The sequence below is a fragment of the Narcine bancroftii genome, chromosome 6, assembly GCF_036971445.1.
Source record: "Narcine bancroftii isolate sNarBan1 chromosome 6, sNarBan1.hap1, whole genome shotgun sequence".
Taxonomy (NCBI): domain Eukaryota; kingdom Metazoa; phylum Chordata; class Chondrichthyes; order Torpediniformes; family Narcinidae; genus Narcine; species Narcine bancroftii.
The window spans coordinates 223,062,865-223,082,921 of NC_091474.1; the positions used below are offsets into that span (position 1 = coordinate 223,062,865).

The 20,057-nt window shown below is 42.3% G+C and overlaps 1 protein-coding gene across 2 annotated transcripts in view; it reads left to right on the forward strand.

Moving 5' to 3' along the window:
* The window catches only part of sobpa (sine oculis binding protein homolog (Drosophila) a), a 427,151-nt gene that overhangs the window by 61,686 nt on the left and 345,408 nt on the right, over positions 1-20,057 (forward strand). The gene's annotated exons all lie outside the window — the stretch shown is intronic.

Below are 20,057 nucleotides of genomic sequence, written 5' to 3' on the forward strand. Positions count from 1 at the left end.
TCCTTTACGTCCCCATGGCACATATGAGGAGATCCATTGCACAATTCCAGATGCATTTGTGCTCTTGGAGTGGTTAATGGGCATTATCCCGCGTTTGATGCTGCTTTTCTGCCAGATCCAGAATGCAGTTGTCACAGTGCCATTCACTGAGCTGCTTTCTGAGCATGCTCGACTCTGTCATTTTCTTAACCCTTTCTTCCCATAATCCCTTGGCTTTCCTTCCTGTTTTTGCACTCTGAAGATTTAGTTTGGTCAAGACAACTGTCACAAATTGATTAAAGAAGGATTTTGCCCTTCACCCCTTTTCCAGATTTGTCTGGTAGTGTTTTTAGCATAATGAGTTGCCTTCTTTCTCTGTCTAGATGTGTGGCACTAGGTGTTGGTGTGTACACAGTGTCGACCAGATGTTCATGTGTTTAACCCATTTGATTGATGGTCAATTGTGTAGTAATTGCAATAAATGTTTAGGTGTGCAATATATCTTGAAATCTTAACTATTAAAATCATTGCATTTTGATGTTTAGTGGAAGCAATAGTTTTTGCTGCATTTATTAACAAAGCTTTATTTCAGTTTCCAAACATTTTGAAAATCAAACTTCATGTGATTACTTGGAGAATTCCAAATTTTAAATAGACTAGCAAATTACTTAAAATCTGAGTTCAAACCACTTGCAACATAATTTTTCTTGTTTCCCTGTTTCTCGATGATTAGAATGCAATCAATGTCATTATAATGTTATAGTTTGAAATGATTACCACAGTAGTACAGCAGAATTTTGTGTTGTTTCTCTCCTGGTATACAGTATATATTACTTTCATTGCCTTTGTTTCTTGAGTTATACCAGAAGGTATCTGAATGCTTGTTTGAGTGTGCCAAGATTAGAAAATTATTATAATGTCCTCTTTTGTTAAACTTGACTAATTTCTTTACCAACTAGCTGTCATGTCGGAGTGATAATCCTGATCTGAGAGAAAATCATGTACAAGTTTTTTTTTAGTACCATATAATCACCTTTTGAGACATCTTTAAAATTTGTCATCGAAGTTATTAATAAAAATATAGATCTTGTGGGAACCTTTTGTATTCAGGATTGTGAGTCAACTAATTTTGAGGAAAACATTTTACTATGAAGTTTTATCCTGGTGGGTCTAAAGGCTGACTGTGCAGGATGGTTTTGCTAGATCCTTTGGACTTGTTTTGTTTATTTTGGCTGCAGCAAGACTCAGCGGTTTGTGAGATAGTCATTCCTCTGTAACAGATGTTTGTCTGAACTGTGGAGGAAGAAACAAAAACAACGTTATGTGGAGGGAAATGGACAAACGAGTGTAGTTTGGGGATGGATGGGTTCAAACTGCTCAGGCTGATAACACTTTGGTCAAGGTGAGCTAGGTTAAAGGTTAAAGCCAGGTGGAGAGAAGCCCATTGGCTGACTTGAGGAGTCAGACTTGTTGTCTCAATAAGTTTGCAAAAGGCACTTTCTGAACAGATGATGGCATTCTCACAAACATGCAGATTTTATATATATATATTAAAAAAAAAACAAATCAATAACTTTTATGAAGTGTGTGTACAATTGAAAAATTGATTACTGTTTTCCATCTATAGTGAAAAAGGGTTCAAGGCAAACTGAAATGCAGTTTGTATCTCATCCATTTCACGTTCGATTCCATCAATAAATATGTTGACTTCAAGAGCTATCTGAATCTGTGCAACATTGCTGTATCATGCATAACTGCAAATGTGTGAAAAGGATTCTCGTTTAGTTTTAAGAACACAATGTGCCCTTGTGTGGATTTGTATCTGCAAGAGTAGAAGCAAGTCTCAGTGTGTTTCCTTAATTTGACTGACTTTCATCTGGACCAGTGTAAAATGACCCTGGAAAGTAATCAGGGCAAAGTAAAAAGAAAGGAATGCGTACAGCAATAGGCACTCGACTTTAGTCTAAGCTGCAAAAAACGGTAACGTGAGCAGGCAAAGTCAGATCAACTTTCAAGCTCTAAGGTAGAGAAAATGAAAGAGAAGTGGTTGGGGGGAGTGGGGGAGGCAGGGGTACTAAGTGGGGGGTGGGGGGTTGGTAGTAATGCAGGGAATAGAGACAAGGAATGAAAAAGGCCATTTGGGAAGAGGAGGAAGGGCCCCTTGGGGTAACTTGGCTCAGGATTAGGGAATTTTATCACAGTGTACAGTGACCTACTCGAGTTACAGCTTATATGGGATCAAATTGCTTTCCTTGCTCGTAGAAATACAGGGAGTTTGGTGTGATTTCTTTGCCTCTTGGGATTATTTAAAAACAACATTGGTTTGAGTTTCTACATAAGTCTGTGAAATGTACTGAAGTAGCTTTTGGTATTGCTTGATTTGTTTTGGAATATAGGACACATTGAGATAACAATTGCTTTATGAAAATTTATAATGATAATGTTTGTCATTTTGAATTAATCTATTGACATAGTAATTAGTTTGTCAGAGGATGAAGTAATGTAATTTGTCTGAAATTTGACCAAATGCTAGTATTGCATGTGAATTGTAGTTTTGCCTTATGGATTTATTTGCAAGGTGGTGATTGGGTGTTATTTAAAAGCCACATTTTGCCAACAATAATATTATGTTTTTGTGTGAAACTCACATGAAGGTTTTAAAGTTTGTTCTGATTCCACCATGTGATTATATTGCTTTTGTTCTGGAAAACTAATGGCACAATTCACAGGTTTGTTATTGGTAGCATTTACAGTTGTGAAGTAAGAATAGGAGCTGCAGATATAGGATTCATCTGTATCTTTAACAAATATTTTTGTTAGGTGCCTTGTAATATTATATTCAGTACTGACATAAGAAACAGTCTGGTATTATTCAATTATCCCGTCATTGAAATGCTTAGATTACATGGTGAAACAGATATGCTGTTTTTAGGGTTTTTTGTGGGGGGGGGGGGTGATTGAGGGTTGGGCCTTTGGAAGCCCCATTCCTGCCAATCTACCTGAATTGGATCTGTGAAACTCCTTCTGGTTAATGTTTTCTTACTTGTTCACCTTGTGAGTACTACTTCCCAATGTTTCCCTTATTTTGTGGGTTCTTCCCTTTGGCCACACGTTGTTTCCCTAAATGTTTCTCCAAAGGTGCTTCGCCATATTTCGCACATGGGAAATAAGAGGTGTAAGCTGGATGTGTTTGTTCGAAGTTCAGGCATGAACTGAGGATGGGCCCTTTTGGTTGAAAAGCTGTCTACTGCTGAATCCTCTTTAGCACTGTTCAAATTAGTTAATTTATTTGATAATATTTGCATATTGAAACAGTGTGCTTACACTGAGTGATGTAAATGGATACTGATGTAATTGTTACTGTCCCACATTGATAGCCTTAATTGTTTTTAAGGCAAAACACTTAAACATTAATGGAAAGGATTATATTTCCATACTGTGAATTGAATGATATTAGATATTAAATTAGAAGGTTCTTTTTGTGCATTATCATAATTGAAGGGGTTCCAAAATGGGTCTCTTTGGCTTGGCTTCACGGACGAAGATTTATGGAGGGGGTAAAAGTCCACGTCAGCTGCAGGCTCGTTTGTGGCTGACAAGTCCGATGCGGGACAGGCAGACACGGGTTGCAGCGGCTGCAGGGGAAAATTGGTGGGTTGGGGTTGGGTGTTGGGTTTTTCCTCCTTTGCCTTTTGTCAATGGGTACAATCAAATAAACATGCAAAGTTACCAAAATAAACATTACCCTGCGTTTTATTCTTGTGAGAAATGTGCAACATGGTGTGATTAAGATTGATAATGGGATCTGTGGCTGGCCAGGAAATCTGTCCTGAGCCACGACTTCACCTCCACACCCTTGGTCCAAGGATGGGGAAAATACATTCTCAAATTCCCGCACTTGATTGTTATCCAACTTCAACCTCTCTGAAAAGAATGGTTAAGGTCTGATTTGGCTTTAATACTTTGATAGTCTCGATATAAATGCCCAAATAGTGGAATTATTGTTGCTGTTGAGAAAATTATTCTGAATTTTACTGTTGTTCCTTTTATCAGGACGCAGTAACATACTGATAACCCGGCACCCTCGGGGGATTTGGTGCTACTGTACTCACAGATTTTTTTTGGATTATTGGGCATTACTCTTAATAATATACCATCACATTTGTATTTCATTTTTCTTGTGTATGTTGTGCAATAGCGTAATAAAATTTTGCAAAGAATCCATTGAGCTTTACAAGAGCAGGAACTAGAACCCCCCTGAGTTTCAGCTTGTATGCTTCAGCTCTTCAAAGCACTAAGGATATTGGTTCCAGCTTCAAACAGCCCATGAACTAACTGGTCTCTAGCGTCAGCCACTCAACTGACTTGCGCCCTTGGCTCCCAGCTTTGATGACACACACTGACTGCACCCTTGCTTTGGATCCTCTGGCGATGTCTCAGACCAATGAACGAGTAGATGCCGAGTAATGAGGATTTCCGAACAATAGGATATACCGGATCATGGGGGGGGGGGGGGGGAGGCAGTTAGTGCAAACGCTGTTGCAGCACCAAGGACCAGAGTTTGATTCTGATGCAGTTTGTAAGGAGTTTGCATGTTCTCCCTGTGTCTGCGTGGATTTCCTCCGGTGATTTGGTTTCCTCTCATCCTTCAAACCATACAGGTCGGATGTGGGCTGCACGGGCTTAGAGGTGGCCCAAAAGGTGTTACTGTGATATATGCTTAAATTAAATTTTAATTAGTTTTGTGACCATTAAAATATCTTGTTTCCTGGCTGAAAGCAATGGAGAAACAGTCCAAATGATGACCTGTTCAAGACTTGCTTGGCTTTTAAATGTGATTCACAGGAATCAGGTGATCAGGCAGAAACCAACAGTATGTCCTCAGCGTCAAAGCGCACTCAAAAGAAATGTCATAAATGAGGCAAGTGAAGACTATGACAGCATTGCCAAGCCAGAATTTGAGGGCAGGTCATCAACTTGAAACATGAACTCTTTTTATTTCTCAATGGATGCTGCCTTATCTGCTGGTTATTTTCAGTCTTCTCGTTCAACTTTTGAACTTGTTGAAGATTTCCTGCAGATGGGACTGGTTATGCACTTATCATATTTCAATGCTGCCATAGAGTTATAAAATGGGAAAACAGGACCTTTGTCTCCAAATCTCATCCATGTTGGACGTATTGCTTACTTGCACTCGACATATTTGACCCATACCACTCATACCAATGGATATTTCCTCTCTGGGACAGTGGTGGAGATGCCAAGAACCTTCAAGTTCCTGGGCTTCCACATATCAGAAGACTTCTCCTGGGGCCATGAAGAAGGTACACATGAAGAAGACAACCATGGCAAACCATGAAGAAGGTACGCCAATGTCTCTACTTTCGAAGAAGATTCAGTATGTTGTCGATATACTCTGATAAACATGGGTGTACTGCAGAAACTAGACTGACTAGTTGCACTATGACCCAATTTGGAAACTCGAATGACCAAGAATGTGGAAGGGAGCAGAAAGCGGCAGATGTAGCCTAGTCCATTATGGTCAGAAAGCCATCTCCCCCCCCCCCCCTCCATTAAAGGGAACCAAAATCATAAAAAAACCCCATCACCCTGGTTGTGCTCTCTTCTGACTGCTACTTTCAGGCAGAAGATACAGTCGTCTAAAGCTCGCACCTCTATCCAGTTCAAGGACAGTTTTTCTCTCCCAATAATTTTCAGGCTCTTTAACTTTGATTTACTGCTGTAACAATAGCACTACTTACTCCAAGGCCACCAAAGGTTTTTTTTGCACTACCACCTAATATTTAATAAACTAGTTAATATTTATTCATTTATTGTGTTTTGGTTTCCTTTTTCTCTTTATTTTTCCTCATCCCCACCCTACTACCTTCTCCCTGTAACCTTTGGCACGCTTACTAAACAAGAATCTATCAACCTCTGCTTTAAATTTACTTTATCCAATAAAAATAAATCAGGATTTTGTGGGTATGTAATACCAGTAATTTGCTCTAATAGTTCCCCTACTTTTACCCAAAAAAGGTCTCACTTTTGGACACAACCATGTAGAATGCAAAAAAAAAACCTTTAACCTCACCACATCTAAAACACTTGATAAATCTAATTTTATTTTAAGCTATTTACACAGTATAATGTATAATTGATGCATGAAATTGTATTGTACTGTATCATATGTAAAATTATATTGGTCATACAATCTCTGTACAAATCTGTCCCTATTTGCTCAACTATTATAATATTTAAATCCCTGTTCCCATTTTCATTTAGATTTATGAAACCCAGGTTTAGAGGTTGCCCTTTGCAAAAGAAGATACATTGCAGAAGTACATTTCCATACAGTCCCTCATCTAAAAAGGATTTCCACTCCGATCCCAATTTATCCTCTAAGTATCTTTTTATTTGAAAATAGCAAAAAAAAATATATTTCTAGTTATTCCGTATTATTTCTCAATTGCAGAAAGGACAACAGCTGCAATTGTTCATAACAATCTTTAATAGTTTTTAATTCCTTATCTGACCACAGTTTTAAAAACATTATCTTTTGAAAAGAGTATCAAACTATTGTTTGATATACCTCCTTTTGTTCCAATTTCCCCATCTATCCTACCTCAAATATATACTAGATGTTTTAATAAAGGCATGTCTTTAATTTTGAATTCCATTTATAAATAAAAGAAACAGTTATGTTTTCTCCAATTTTACTTAATTCTATTTGATCCAGGCTGGTATATTCTCTTCTTCAAAAAAAGATACAATAAATCTCATTTGGGCTGCCCCTATAATAATTGTCAAAGTTTGGCAGTTTAAATCCCCCCGTCCCCCCATTTCATATTTCCATGTTAGCATTTGCATCAACACTTGAGACATTTTACCTTTTTCATAGAAATATTCTCTCACATTTATTAAAATCCTTAAAAATTTTTTTGAGGTAATAAAATAGGTAAATGTTTGAAGTAAGTATTGCATTCTGGAAAATATTAATATTTGTACAATGAACCCTCCTTATTAAAGTAATATATCCACTTTTTCAAAATCTTCAAATTTATGAAGCAATGGTAAGTAATTCATATAGATTTTAAAAATGATTATCTGACTTAATCTGACTTTTTGGCAATTTAAATTGTGTGTTTCCCTGACATTGTGTATAGTGTCCTTTTGTAAAGGGCATAACTTCACTCTTATCCCAATTTATTTTGTATTCTGAAACTTGCCCATTCTCTTCCAACCTAAGATGTAGTTGTCTTAAAGATGGTTCAGGTTTCGTCAAATATATTAATACATCATCTACAAATAAACCAATGTTTTGCTCTTCTTGACTGACTCTGAACCCCTTAATTCCCACATCTTGTCAAATTATCTCTGCGAATTATTCAATCGCCAAGACAAATAATGCTGGTGACAAAGGACATCTTTGTGTACTAGATTGTTGTAAACAAAATGGCGTAGATATCTGCCCATTTGTTAATACTTTAGCCTTTGGACTAGTATATAATGCTTTAATCCAATTTATAAAGGTTTTTCCAAGTCCAAAATTTTCCAGTATCCTAAATACAAAAATCCCATTCCTGTCTGTCAAATGCTTTTTCTTCTAACACCACTGCTACACTCAAATCTCCTCTTTTTTATGCTGTGAATAATACTCAACAATTGCATTATGTTGTCAGCAGCTAGTCTCTTTTTAACAAAATCTGTTTGATCAGCATTTATTAACTAGGGAAGTGATTTATTTATTCAGTGTAATTGCCTTCCGATGGTGGCCTGTGGATACGGCACTCTGTCTGCAGTCTGTGGATCCAGGATGCTGACCATATGGTGGTACATAATATATTGCCCCATATTATCCCCCAACCCCCAATTTAAGTCCAAACTCAATTTCTTAATATAACCCTCAAGAAATAGCATAGGATCAAGCAAAATTTTAAATTTAAATAAAACTTCTCAAAGTTATTTAATTCTATTCCAGAAAGGTTTCACATAACCAAGAAGAATGCAAGAAAGAGCCAACTTGTTTATGGCGCCTAAAACATAAATCAGAAGAAATAAACTTCTCAGGAGTTAGATATAACTGGTGAATAAAGTTATAATGAACCAATCTATACCTTACATTTACAATTTTAATCATACTGCCTTCACATATAGTCATCCAATGATCTTGAGAAATAGATATGGATAAATCTTTTTCCTATTTTAATTTAGATTTATGAATATTCAGCTTAAGCATTCTTTCTGTAGGATGTGTATATATATATATATATATATATATATATTAAATTCAGATCTTTCATTCATGCCAAAGTTATCTTAGCTGCTTTACTTCTTAACACTCCTCTCGTAGACTTATATAATAGTGGACTTATATAATAGTGGATCTAAACAAAAGTTAAAAATCACCAACTAATATATTCTCATGTTCATTTGCTAAATTAAGGAAGGCTTCCTGAATAAACTTGTCATCATCAGTACAAGGAGCATTTACATTTAAAAGAGCCCATAATTCAGAAAATATTTGACAATGTATCATTATAAACCTGCCTGCTTGATCTGTTTCAACATGTTGAATATTAGTTGGAAGATTTTGATGGGTCAATATTGCTGCTCCCCTTGACTGAATTAAATTAAGAGGATACGACATGATTTACCCAATCTCTTTTCAATTTCAAATGTTCTTTTTCTATTAAGTGTGTTTCTTGTAGAAAAGCTATATCTATTCCCATTTTTTTAAGTGCAAGAATTTTCTTCCACTTTATTATCCCACTTATATTAAAATTTTATCATTTTACTCATCTTAATATATTTTTGTCACTCTGTTTCCATTACCTTCCCCCACGAAACTCCTCTGCTTAACTCCACCACTCACCATCCATTGTGCCCCATTGCGACCTTCCTGACAATCCAAAGATAGGAAAAAATACAAAAAAAATAGAATAAGACACTTTCCAGGATATAGTACTATATAATAAAAATATAAAGAATTCCCTTCCCCCACCCCATGATTTGTGTTTGGGTTGCGACTGAAGTCACATATACACACGTGAATCAACCCTATTGAAATTTATCACATATTTTCTTTTAAATCAGACAATTCTGAAACAAGTTAACTCCATATTCCAGTTTTAAAAATTTCATTCTGAAAGTTAAATGCCATAATCAGACTTCGAGGTCTTCATCCACTCTGTAATCTTGGCAAGCCTTGAACAAATTCCTCTGCTTCCAGACAGCTCACAAAGAATTTGTTTTGACCATTTGGCAAGGAGATTTTCAAGGTTGCAGGGTGCTGTAAAAATGAACGGTATCCTTTTTCCCACAAGGTCTCTTTCACAGGGTTAATTTTTTTTTCTCCTTTTTAATAAATCTTCACTTATGTCGGGGTAAAGTAAAATTTTGCCTCCTTCATATTCAAGTGGACTTTGCCTCCGACAAGCTTTTTGAGCAGTGATTTTCAAAACTTTTTCTCTGTCTTGATAATGCAGGAATTTTTATCAGAACTGAACATGGGTTCTGCCCTGGGGGTGGTTTCCTTCTAAGGGCCCTTTGAGCCCTTTCAATCTCTATCTCCTGTCCAAGTTCTTCTGGAATTCATTTTTGAAAAAAGCTAGGCTTATCTTATTGTTACCAACCCCCTCTTTCAGAGCCACTATTTTAATATTTCTTTTGCCATAATTTTCCAAGGTATCCACTTTTTGACGGTTTTTGGTTTATCATGGTCCAAGCAGTCTCATTGTTTTCCATTTGAGAAACTCTATCTTTCCACATCTTCTTTTACTGGTTTAACTTTATTTATTTCATCCATATGTTTCTTCAACTTATTCATGCCCTCTGTTACTTTATTTATTTTTATTTTAATTTCATCTTTCCTATCTTTCACATCATTTCTCATGCTTCTAATTTCTTTAAGTATGTCCACATGACTCACTTTAATTGGGAAATTAGTGGCTCGACGTTTGCCACCTTGTGCAACATCTTCATCGTCCTGAAGTTGAAACCTCTGACTCCGACACTGACTTGGACGGGCCTGCGTGACTTCCAGTTCTTCCTCCTTCAGCGTCATCATCCCATTCGACTGGGTGCGGCGCACTTCGCTGTGGCAGCAGAGGCTGCCCACTCATCTCAGGGACAGCAAAAAAACGCTAGTTCTCTGGCTCCAGAGTTGTCACAGGCCCTACCGTCCATTTTTGCTTTTCTTTTTTGCGTGCAACAGTTTTATCCTTCCCCCCCACCCCCCACCCATGTTTGTGAGTATGTAGATTAGTTCAGAGGCTGTTTGATGGAGTTTGTTTTACTAGTACATTACTTTCTCAACACACTTTTTTAACTGATTTCAAGGAAAATAAGTTTTTTTGCATCCTAACCTCATGTTATCACGTGACGCCCCCTTTTTTCCTTTTTCAATTGTTAGTGGTTCAGAGATGGAATGATTGTCTAGTGCTCCAGCTGCAGAACGTTGGTTGTAAAGGGATCTACCAATGTCATTGATGACTAATCCTGTGTGAAATGCATGCAGCTTCAACTCCTGACTGATTAGATAAAGAAACAGGAGTTGCAGCTGAGTGAACAGAAGATCATTTGGATTGCTGAGGGCATCAGAGATTCAAGCTTTAAATGAAGTGGTCTCGTTGAAGGTGCGTACAGGGAGCAGCTTGTTGAATGTGGAAAGGTAGAGGGTGCTGCCTGAGAGGACAGGAACTCCCTGTGGCCAATCCCCCCTCAGTAACATGAACATTGTTTTAGACACACATTTGGTCTGTCAGTGTCAATGTCAGGGATTTCCCAGAGGCCATCCATTTCAATTCTGTGCCCCACTCCTTCACTGACATGTATGTCCATGGGCTCATGCACTGTCAAACCAAGATCCCCCATAAATTGGAGGAGCATCACTTGATTTTCCATCTCTGCACTCCCCAGCCGGATGGCATTAACGTTTCTGCTAGCCTACTCCCAGTTCTTCCTCTCTCTTCTCTATTCCTTCACCTCTCCACCCCACCCTTCCCTTTCAATTCACAGAGCCATTCCCTCTTCCCTTGTTTGCTGGTGTGCCCTACCTCCCTTATTACCTCCTGGCTGTGGGATTGTACTTCTCCCTCTGCCCCCACCAAAAAATAAACACCATTTTGTTCAGGTGCCTGCCTACATTTTGTCCAAACCTTGATGAAGGGCTCAAGCCCAAAGCATTGGAGACTGAATCTGGGGAACCAATAATCACAATTCTCTAAGTTTTAAAACCGTTATGGAAATTGATAACACAGGTCCTTGAGTTTGAATACTAAATTTCAATATGATTAGACAGGAGTTAGCCACAGTTGATTGGACACAAATGTTGTGAGGTGGGAGAGAGGTAAGAGCATGACAGTTAAATTGGAGATGTTGAAGTATCTGATGAGGAAGGATACAATAATCCTGAAAAAGGTTCCCAAGAGGCTTATCAAGTTGTCGGCAAGATTGGGTAAGTTGAGTTATTGTAAGAGACTGGAAAAACGAAGTCTGTTTTCCTTGGAGCATAGGAGGTTGAAGGGGATCTCATTGAGGTCTGTAGAAATCATGAGGGGCATTGATAAAGTGAACAGTGACCATCCATTTCCTGGAGTAGGTCAATCTGACAAGAGGGTATAACTATAAAGTGAGGGAGGTGGGGCTTGTGAGGGGACCATTCTTCACTTAGAAGAACTATTCCCTCATGGTCCTTACATGTGGAACATATGGAATGAGCTGCAATCAAAATGGTAGAGGTAGATATGTCAGCACAGCCCCCCCAGCTCAGCCTGGTTAGCATCCCCCTCCCCCCACCCCGCTCAGCCCGGCCAGCATTTCTCCCCCCGCACAGCATCCCCCCCGCACAGCATCCCCCCCGCACAGCATCCCCCCGCTCAGCATCCCCCCGCACAGCATCCCCCCGCGCGGCATCCCCCCGCGTGGCATCCCCCCGCGCGGCATCCCCCCGCGCGGCATCCCCCCGCGCGGCATCCCCCCGCGCGGCATCCCCCCGCGTGGCATCCCCCCGCGCGGCATCCCCCCCCTCGGCGCCCCCCCGCCCTGCTCTGCGCCCCCCCGCCCTGCTCTGCGCCCCCCCCGCCCTGCTCTGCGCCCCCCCGCCCTGCTCTGCGCCCCCCCGCCCTGCTCTGCGCCCCCCCGCCCTGCTCTGCGCCCCCCCGCCCTGCTCTGCGCCCCCCCGCCCTGCTCTGCGCCCCCCCGCCCTGCTCTGCGCCCCCCCGCCCTGCTTTGCGCCCCCCCGCCCTGCTCTGCGCCCCCCCGCCCTGCTCTGCGCCCCCCCGCCCTGCTCTGCGCCCCCCCGCCCTGCTCTGCGCCCCCCCGCCCTGCTCTGCGCCCCCCCGCCCTGCTCTGCGCCCCCCCGCCCTGCTCTGCGCCCCCCCGCCCTGCTCTGCGCCCCCCCGCCCTGCTCTGCGCCCCCCCGCCCTGCTCTGCGCCCCCCCCGCCCTGCTCTGCGCCCCCCCCCGCCCTGCTCTGCGCCCCCCCCCGCCCTGCTCTGCGCCCCCCCGCCCTGCTCTGCGCCCCCCCGCCCTGCTCTGCGCCCCCCCGCCCTGCTCTGCGCCCCCCCGCCCTGCTCTGCGCCCCCCCCACCCTCCTCAACCTGGTCAGCACCCCCCCCCACCACCCCTCCTTGTTCAGCACTTCTCCCTGCTCAGCCTGGTCACCATCCCCCCCACCCCACACTTAGCCCGGCCTAGGGCACAAAATAGTCTGGCACCAGCCTTGATTATTCTGGTTCTCAGTGTTTTTTATGTACCTGGTCGGCTGCAGCGAGCAAGTCTACCATTACCTGTATATTGCATTTATGCAAATGACATTACACTTTTAATACTTGCAAAAAATGTTTTGGTCATTGAAGTTCTACCCACCTCGACTACCTCTTTTTTTCAAATATTTTATTTTTGTTTTTTTTTTCAAAAATTATACTTTGTGACATTTTAAACTTAGAATAATATTGAACTTTTTCTCATAAACACGACAAACAAAACCAGCCTGTCCCTCCCTCCTTCCCTTCCATACATACAGATCCGTTCACCTTCAAAGCTTGCATATATTTGAAGTATTTTGAGAGTACCGTTGGGGAAACGACATTTTTATATATATAATCGTTACTTTTATACCCTTTATAGCACACAATACAGTGGTGCTGCAAAAAGAAAGGAACACGTCTGCACCGAGCAGAGTGAACCAGTAACTTATCCTTTATTCAAACAGACTGTGCTACCAAAAGCAGTACTGTGAAACCCCCCCCACCCCCCCACCCGCCGCGCTGGTTCACGGGAGTGACGTCAGCACAAAGTCTCAGGAGCGGTGCTCGCTCCCGCAGTCTGCTCTTTAACCCTGGCACTTCTCAGTGAAGAGGCAGTCTCTGCGCCACTGTGTGTAGGCTTGCACTGTGGTGATTTGGCCCCTTGTGTATGGGGCCAGACCGGACTGCTACACTCCCCCCCTCCCCCCTCCATCCCCCACAAGAATCGCAAACAGTTCTCACAGTCTTTGTTTTAGAGTGCTTAGGAGGGCGGCCACATTGCCGCAGCCAAGGGGCAGGGAAAGGTTCCATCCCATGTAAGTGGGCCCGTTTCAAATGGTCCATAGTGAACATGTCCTGTCTACCCCCAACGTCCAGAATAAAAACCACCCCAGCCTTCTTAAACACTTTAAAAGGTCCATCGTAAGGGCATTGTAAAGGGGTTCCTGGCTGGCCCCTTCTGACAAAAACAAAATCAGCAGTTTTCAAATCTTCTGGGGCGTGGCAGGGTGGCATGCCGTGTGTGGTAGTGGAGAGTAGGCGTGGATTGGCTGTGCTGTCCCTTAAACGCTGCAGGACGTCCACGGCATTGGGTTGAGGTTCAGTGGAGGTCACCTGGAACAGCGTCCTGTGGACTATCTCGGCTGATGAGGTGGGGAGGCCTTCTTTGGGTGCCGTGCGGATGACGAGCAGGACCCATGGGAGTTTGTCCATCCAATTGGGGCCCTGGAGTCGAGCTTTCTGAGACATTTTTAAGTGGCGGTGAAAGCGCTCCACCAGTCCATTCACTGGGGGTGGTAGGCAGTCGTGTGCTGTAATTGGCTACCACAAAATTTTGGTGGTGTTGACTACAGGGAGGAGGTGAATTGGACTCCTCAGGTATAGGTCATATGTGAGGGGACACCGAAACAAGTGACCCACTGCGACATGAAAGCTCACACGCAAGTCTCTGTGTGACAGGATGGCAAAGAGACCGCCTCTGGCCAGCATGTGAAACGGTCAACCATAGTGAACAGATACCTCATCCCTTGGTTGATTGGCAGTGGTCCTACAATGTCCATGTGGATATGGTGGAATCTGTTTTCAGTAGGTGGGAAGGGTTGTAATGGTGCCTTGATGTGTTGCTGGATTTTGGCATGTTGACATTGTACGCAGGTTTCGCCCAAAGAAAGACTTCGCAGTATAGTTCATGCCATATGAAGCGATCTGAGACAAGGCAGCCCATTGATCTGATGGAGGGGTGCGAAAGTCCATGGACTTGGTTGAACACCTGGTGTCTCCAAACAGTGGGCAGGATAGGCCTTGGGCAGGCAGTGGACATGTCACAAAAGAATAGTGATCCTCCTGGTTCAGGGGCAAACTCCTGTACCTGCAGTCCTGTGATGGTCGTGCGGTAGGCCTATATGTCTGCCTCCTTAGCCTGGTCCCTGGCTAGTTCGACCATGTCGATACCACCTGTAACGTCAGAAATTGTTGGGCATTCGAGTGGAAAACTGCAGATGGTCTCCACCTTGACATTGGATGTCCCTGCAATGTGTCGGATGTCTGTAGTAAATTCTGAGATATAGGAAGGATGGCGTTGCTGTCAGGACGACCATGGGTCTGAGATCTTCCCCAGCGTTTGTGTATGCCGTGAATACCCGGCCTTCTAGGATGTACCTAAAATGGCACATGGCCAGGTACAGAGCTAGCAGCTCCTGACCAAAAGAGCTGTACTTAAGTTCGGGTGGCCTCAGGCGCTTGCTGAGAAAAGCAAGTGGCTTCCATTGTTGATTGACCCACTGCTGCAGTACTGTGCCAACCACTCTCTCGGAGGCATCCGTTGTCAATGACAAAGGGGAGTCTGGGTCTGGGTGGGCCAAGAAGGTGGCTTCAGATAGTGCTGTTTTGGTTGCTTCGAAGGCTTGGAGTGTTTCAGTGGCCCAGGTGAGAGTCTGATAAGGTTGAATAGTGGTTGCATGAAGGTTGCTGCTCCTGGGAGGAAACAATGGTAAAAGTTCACCCTCCCTACAAATTCCTGCAGTCCCTTGATGTAGGTTGGTTTAGGAAAACCGCAGATGGTCTCCACCTTGTCAGGCAGTGGCATGACTCCCGAGCTGGTGATACGATGTCCTAAGAAATCGATGGTGTCCAAACCAAACTGTCATTTAGCTGGGTTGATCATTAATCCTTGAGCCTGAAGCTTGGTGAAGAGCTGCCAAAGGTGTTCCCTGTGTGTTCCTGCGTTGGGGCTGGCGATGAGAATATTGTCTAGATAGACGATTTATTCCCTCCAGGTCCTCAGTCATCTTGTCCATAAGGTGCTGGAATGTCTGGGCCACATTTTTTAGGCCAAAAGGCATGAATTCAAAAAATCAGAATGGGGTGACGATGGCAGTCTTTGGGATGTCATTGGAGTGCACTGGGATCTGATGATATCCTTTAACCAAATCAAATTTAAAGAAGGTCCGAGTTCACCGGAGTCGAGCAGTGAAATCTTGCGCATGTGAGATTGGATACCGGTCTGTAAAAGTTACATAATTTAACCGCCAGTAGTCTCCACATGGGCTACACTCTTCAGAATTCTTGAGGACCACATGTAGGTGGGGAGGCCCAAGAGCTATTCGAGCTGTGGACGATACCCAACTCCTCCATGATTGCAAACTCAGTTTTAGCCAGGAGGAGCTTGTCCTGGGGAAATAGTCTTACCCTCATGTAAACTGGTGGTCTCAATGAAATGCTGCACACCATGTACAGCTTTCGCGTCATGAAAATTCGGGGCTAGCAGTAACAGGAAATTGGCCAGTAGGGAGGTGTACTCGTTCCGGTTGGAGGCATGGACTCCCATCAGCTGGAAGTTTTGTTGGCGTACAGTAAGGGGAAAAACCTGGGAGATTGCTGCATTCACTAGGCGCCACCTTGTCAAATCCACCAGCAGTTCGTTGGCCTGCAGAAAGTGTGCCCCTAGGAGGACCTGACCCTACAGAGGCAACTGTGCACTCCCATTGGAAAAATATGCCCTTGGTGTGGAAAGTCATGAGTCGAGCTCCATATCTGGGGATCGTAAGGGGAAACTTTGGAGGATGTTTCTTCACTTGAAGAATCTGGGTGGTATGAGGCTGATCTCGGCACCAGTGTCCACAGGAAACAGTCACCCAGTCTTCAGGTCTCATACGTACAGGAGGCATTTACTGGTGCCAGCTGCCAAGGCCACTAACGACAGCTGGCTTGTTGGTTTCCCGGTATCTGGCCTGGTATGGATCCGGGGAAATTACAGGGGGGGGGAAACGCATTCTTGGGCATTACGGCCCGATTGACAGTGGTAGTAGCAGTAACCAGTAGCCTTGTCTGGACGGTCGCTGCGCTGCTGAGGAGGGGGACTGAGTAGTCCCTGTCATTGTGGTAGAACCCACTGCACAAATAGGTTGGACATGGATTAAGTCTGGCTGAGGGATTTGGAAAAGCCAGTCCGCTTCCTTGACCACAAGGTGCGGGTGAGCAAAGTCCATATTAGAGATGGCTGAGGGAACTTCAACAAGAATAGGGCTTCAAGCAGGAAACACTTGGTGTGTCTGTCTGGTAAATCCACTAACTCCTGCATAAGGTCAGAGTGGTTGCAATCCCCTAGGCCCTGTGAGTTAAGTACATGAATGGCCCATTCATGCCGGCTGAGTTCGAAAGAGTTGATTAAGAACCAACGAAAGAGAGTGTACATGGGTGGGTGGTTCACAAAAGGGCTGACTCTTGCTGCTGTGACTGTGTCCAGGGCGCTAACAAAATGCTAGAATTTGGTGTCTTCAGCCGTTAGGCCTCTTAGCACGAACTGTGCCTCAGCTAGTTGCAGCTAACTGCATTGCTGGTTGGCCCAAAATGGCGGCAAGTGGATGCCAATGGCATTCACCATAACCAGGGTGGGAGCAGAAATGGTCATGACTGCAGCAGATTCATTGCCGGAAGCTTCAGGGGCTGCTGAAAAGCTGGTGGGGTCCATGCTGTTGCGTGCTCGGTAGGTCTCAAACCACTGAAACCTATGCAGGGTCACCACAGTAGTGCGCACGATACGGTGGTGTGCGAAAAGAAAGGAACACATCTGCACCGAGCTGAGTGAATCAGTAAATGTCTGTTTATTCAAACAGATCGTGCTACCAAAAGCAATACTGTGAAACACTCCACACGCCATGCTGACTCACGGGAGTGACGTCAGCACATAGCTTCAGGAGTGGCACTCGCTCCCGCAGTCCACTCTTTAACCCTGGCACTTCTCCTCAGTGAGAAGGTAGTCTCTGCGTTGTTGTGTGTAGGTTTATGTTGTGGCAGTTCAGCCCCTTATGTACGGGGGTGGACCAGACAGCTACATTTTTTTTGTTCCTTTTTTTTAACTGTATCTGGGCCCCTATGTGGTCCAGGTATGGCTGCCAGACCTTTACAAAAGTGTCATATTTATTCTTTATGTTGTATGTGATTTTTTTTTTTCCAAAGGTATACAGCTGTTCATTTCTGCAGTCCATCGTGCTATAAATAGAGGATAGTCGGACTTCCAAGTGATCGCGATACATTTTTTTCGCTACCGCCAGTGCTATTTTTATAAATGTTCCTGTCTCAATCCCACAGCTGAAACACATCTCTGAAATTTCAGCTTTTGATCTGTGTAACTTTTGTAGGGTAAGATATAATTGGTTTAAAAAATTATACAGAAGCATTCCATATCTTACATTTATAATTGACTTCATATTGTCCTTACATCATTCTGACCAGGTTTTTTCTGAAATCACCTCACCCAAGTCCGACTCCCATCTTTCCCTTGACCTCTACAACCCTGGTTTTACACTTTTGCTCTGGAGAGCATAGTCCATTTTTGTTATAAATTTGGGTGTATTCCCCATCCAAACTGTTCATTCAGTTTCATTAATTTCAGGTGCGGTCAACGTTGCTCCCCATCTTTCTCTTAAGAACATTCTAGCTGTAGAAAACAGAAAAAGGTCCCATTGGCCACTTGGTATTTGTGTTTTATTTGTTCAAAGGGCATGAGTTCCTTCAGTGTAACAGTCATTAATATATCTTAAACCTTGGCCATACCGTGAATTTAATATTCTATTAGCCATTTGCATAGGCAATAACAGATTTTTACACATGTTGCTTTTATTGATATCCCTACTTTTTTTCCTATACTATTAATTTCTTGCCATGTTTTAATCATATATGTTAGAATGGGGTTATCCATCTTTTTCTTTAGTGATTTGAAACTCTATTTATAGATAAAGTCTTTTGTTTCCCCCTCCTCCATTGATTATATTCCCTTTTGAACCCAAGATGGGGGTGGGGGGATGGTCTTCATTGAAGAAAGCTATGAGAAATCTAGCCTGTGTGGCTAGGTAATATTTTTTGAAATCTGGAAGTCTAAGTCCTCGCAGCCTGTAGAGCCATGTCAGTTTTTCCAATGCAAATCTTGGTACTTTATTATTCCATAGGAACTGTCTAATGTGGTTGTTTAGTAGCTTTAAAAAGTTTTTATGTAACGGAATAGGCAGCGGTTGAAAAAGGTATTGCAGTCTTGGGTTCACATTCATTTTGACACAGTTAACCCTTCCCACTAAAGTAATGGGTAAGTCTCTCCATTTCAGTAGGTCTTTTTCTAGCTTTCCAAGAAGGGGTACAAGTTATTGTCAGTTCCTATTCCAAGATATTTTATTCCATCTGTCTTCCATTTAAATTTAGTTCCTTTTTGGTATCTTTCATATTCAAAATTTGTTAATGGCATATTTATCCACTGTTATCCATATTTATTTTGTAGCCTGATATTCTTCCATATTTTTCAAGTGTTTCTTGTAATTTTTCCAAAGATTTAGTTGGGTCTGATGGGTAGAATTACACATCATCGGTGAATAGACTGATTTTGTGTTCTTCTTGACTTTGAAGCCCTTTATATCTGGATCCCTTGTTAACTCTGTCCGCTGTTCAGTCGCTAAAATAAAAAGTGATGGGGACAGGGGCATCCCTGTCTACTCAATCTACTCAAGGGAAACACCACCAACATCTGATTATTTGTTATTACTTTAGCTAGTGGTTTATGGTATAAAGTTTTTATCCAATTTATAAATGTTCTGCCTATACCAAATTTTTCCAGTGTTTTAAATAAAATAGGCCATTCCTAATGGTTGAATGCTTTTTTCACATCTAGGGAGACTGTAATACTTGGATTTCATTGAGATTTAGCCATATATAATCTTCCTAGATGATTTGAGGAATGCTTTCCTTTAATAAATCCTGTTTGGTCCTCATGTATCAGTTTTGGCATGTATTGTCCTAACCAATTAGACAATGCTTTTGCAAGTATCTTATAATCAGAATTTAACAAGGATATTCGTCTATATAACAAAGTTTTTAGTGGGTCTCTATTCTTTTTTGGTAACACTAATAATAGCAGTCGAGAATGACTCTGGGAGGGTCTGTGTTTCCACAGCTTGGTCCAGGACATCCATTAAAAGGGCATTAATAATTCTTTAAAGTGTCTATAAAACTCAGGTAGAAATCTATCCTCTCCTGGTGATTTATTTGCCTTAAGGGTGTCCGGGGCTTTTCGATTCGATGTTCAGCAAAAATTCTTCCATTTCATTTTCATCTAGTAATTCTGATTTGTATAGTTTGGTGTAATAATGTCTAAAAGTGTTTTTAAATTTATTTTTGCTTATATACTAGTGTGTCTGTTTCTGTTTTTATAGCATTTATCATTCTTGGCTCCTTTGTTTTAATCTGCCAAGTTAAAACTTTGTGCGCCTGTTCAATCAATTCATAGTATTGTTGTTTAGTTTTTAATGTAGCTTTTCTGTCCTATATGTTTGTATTGTATTAT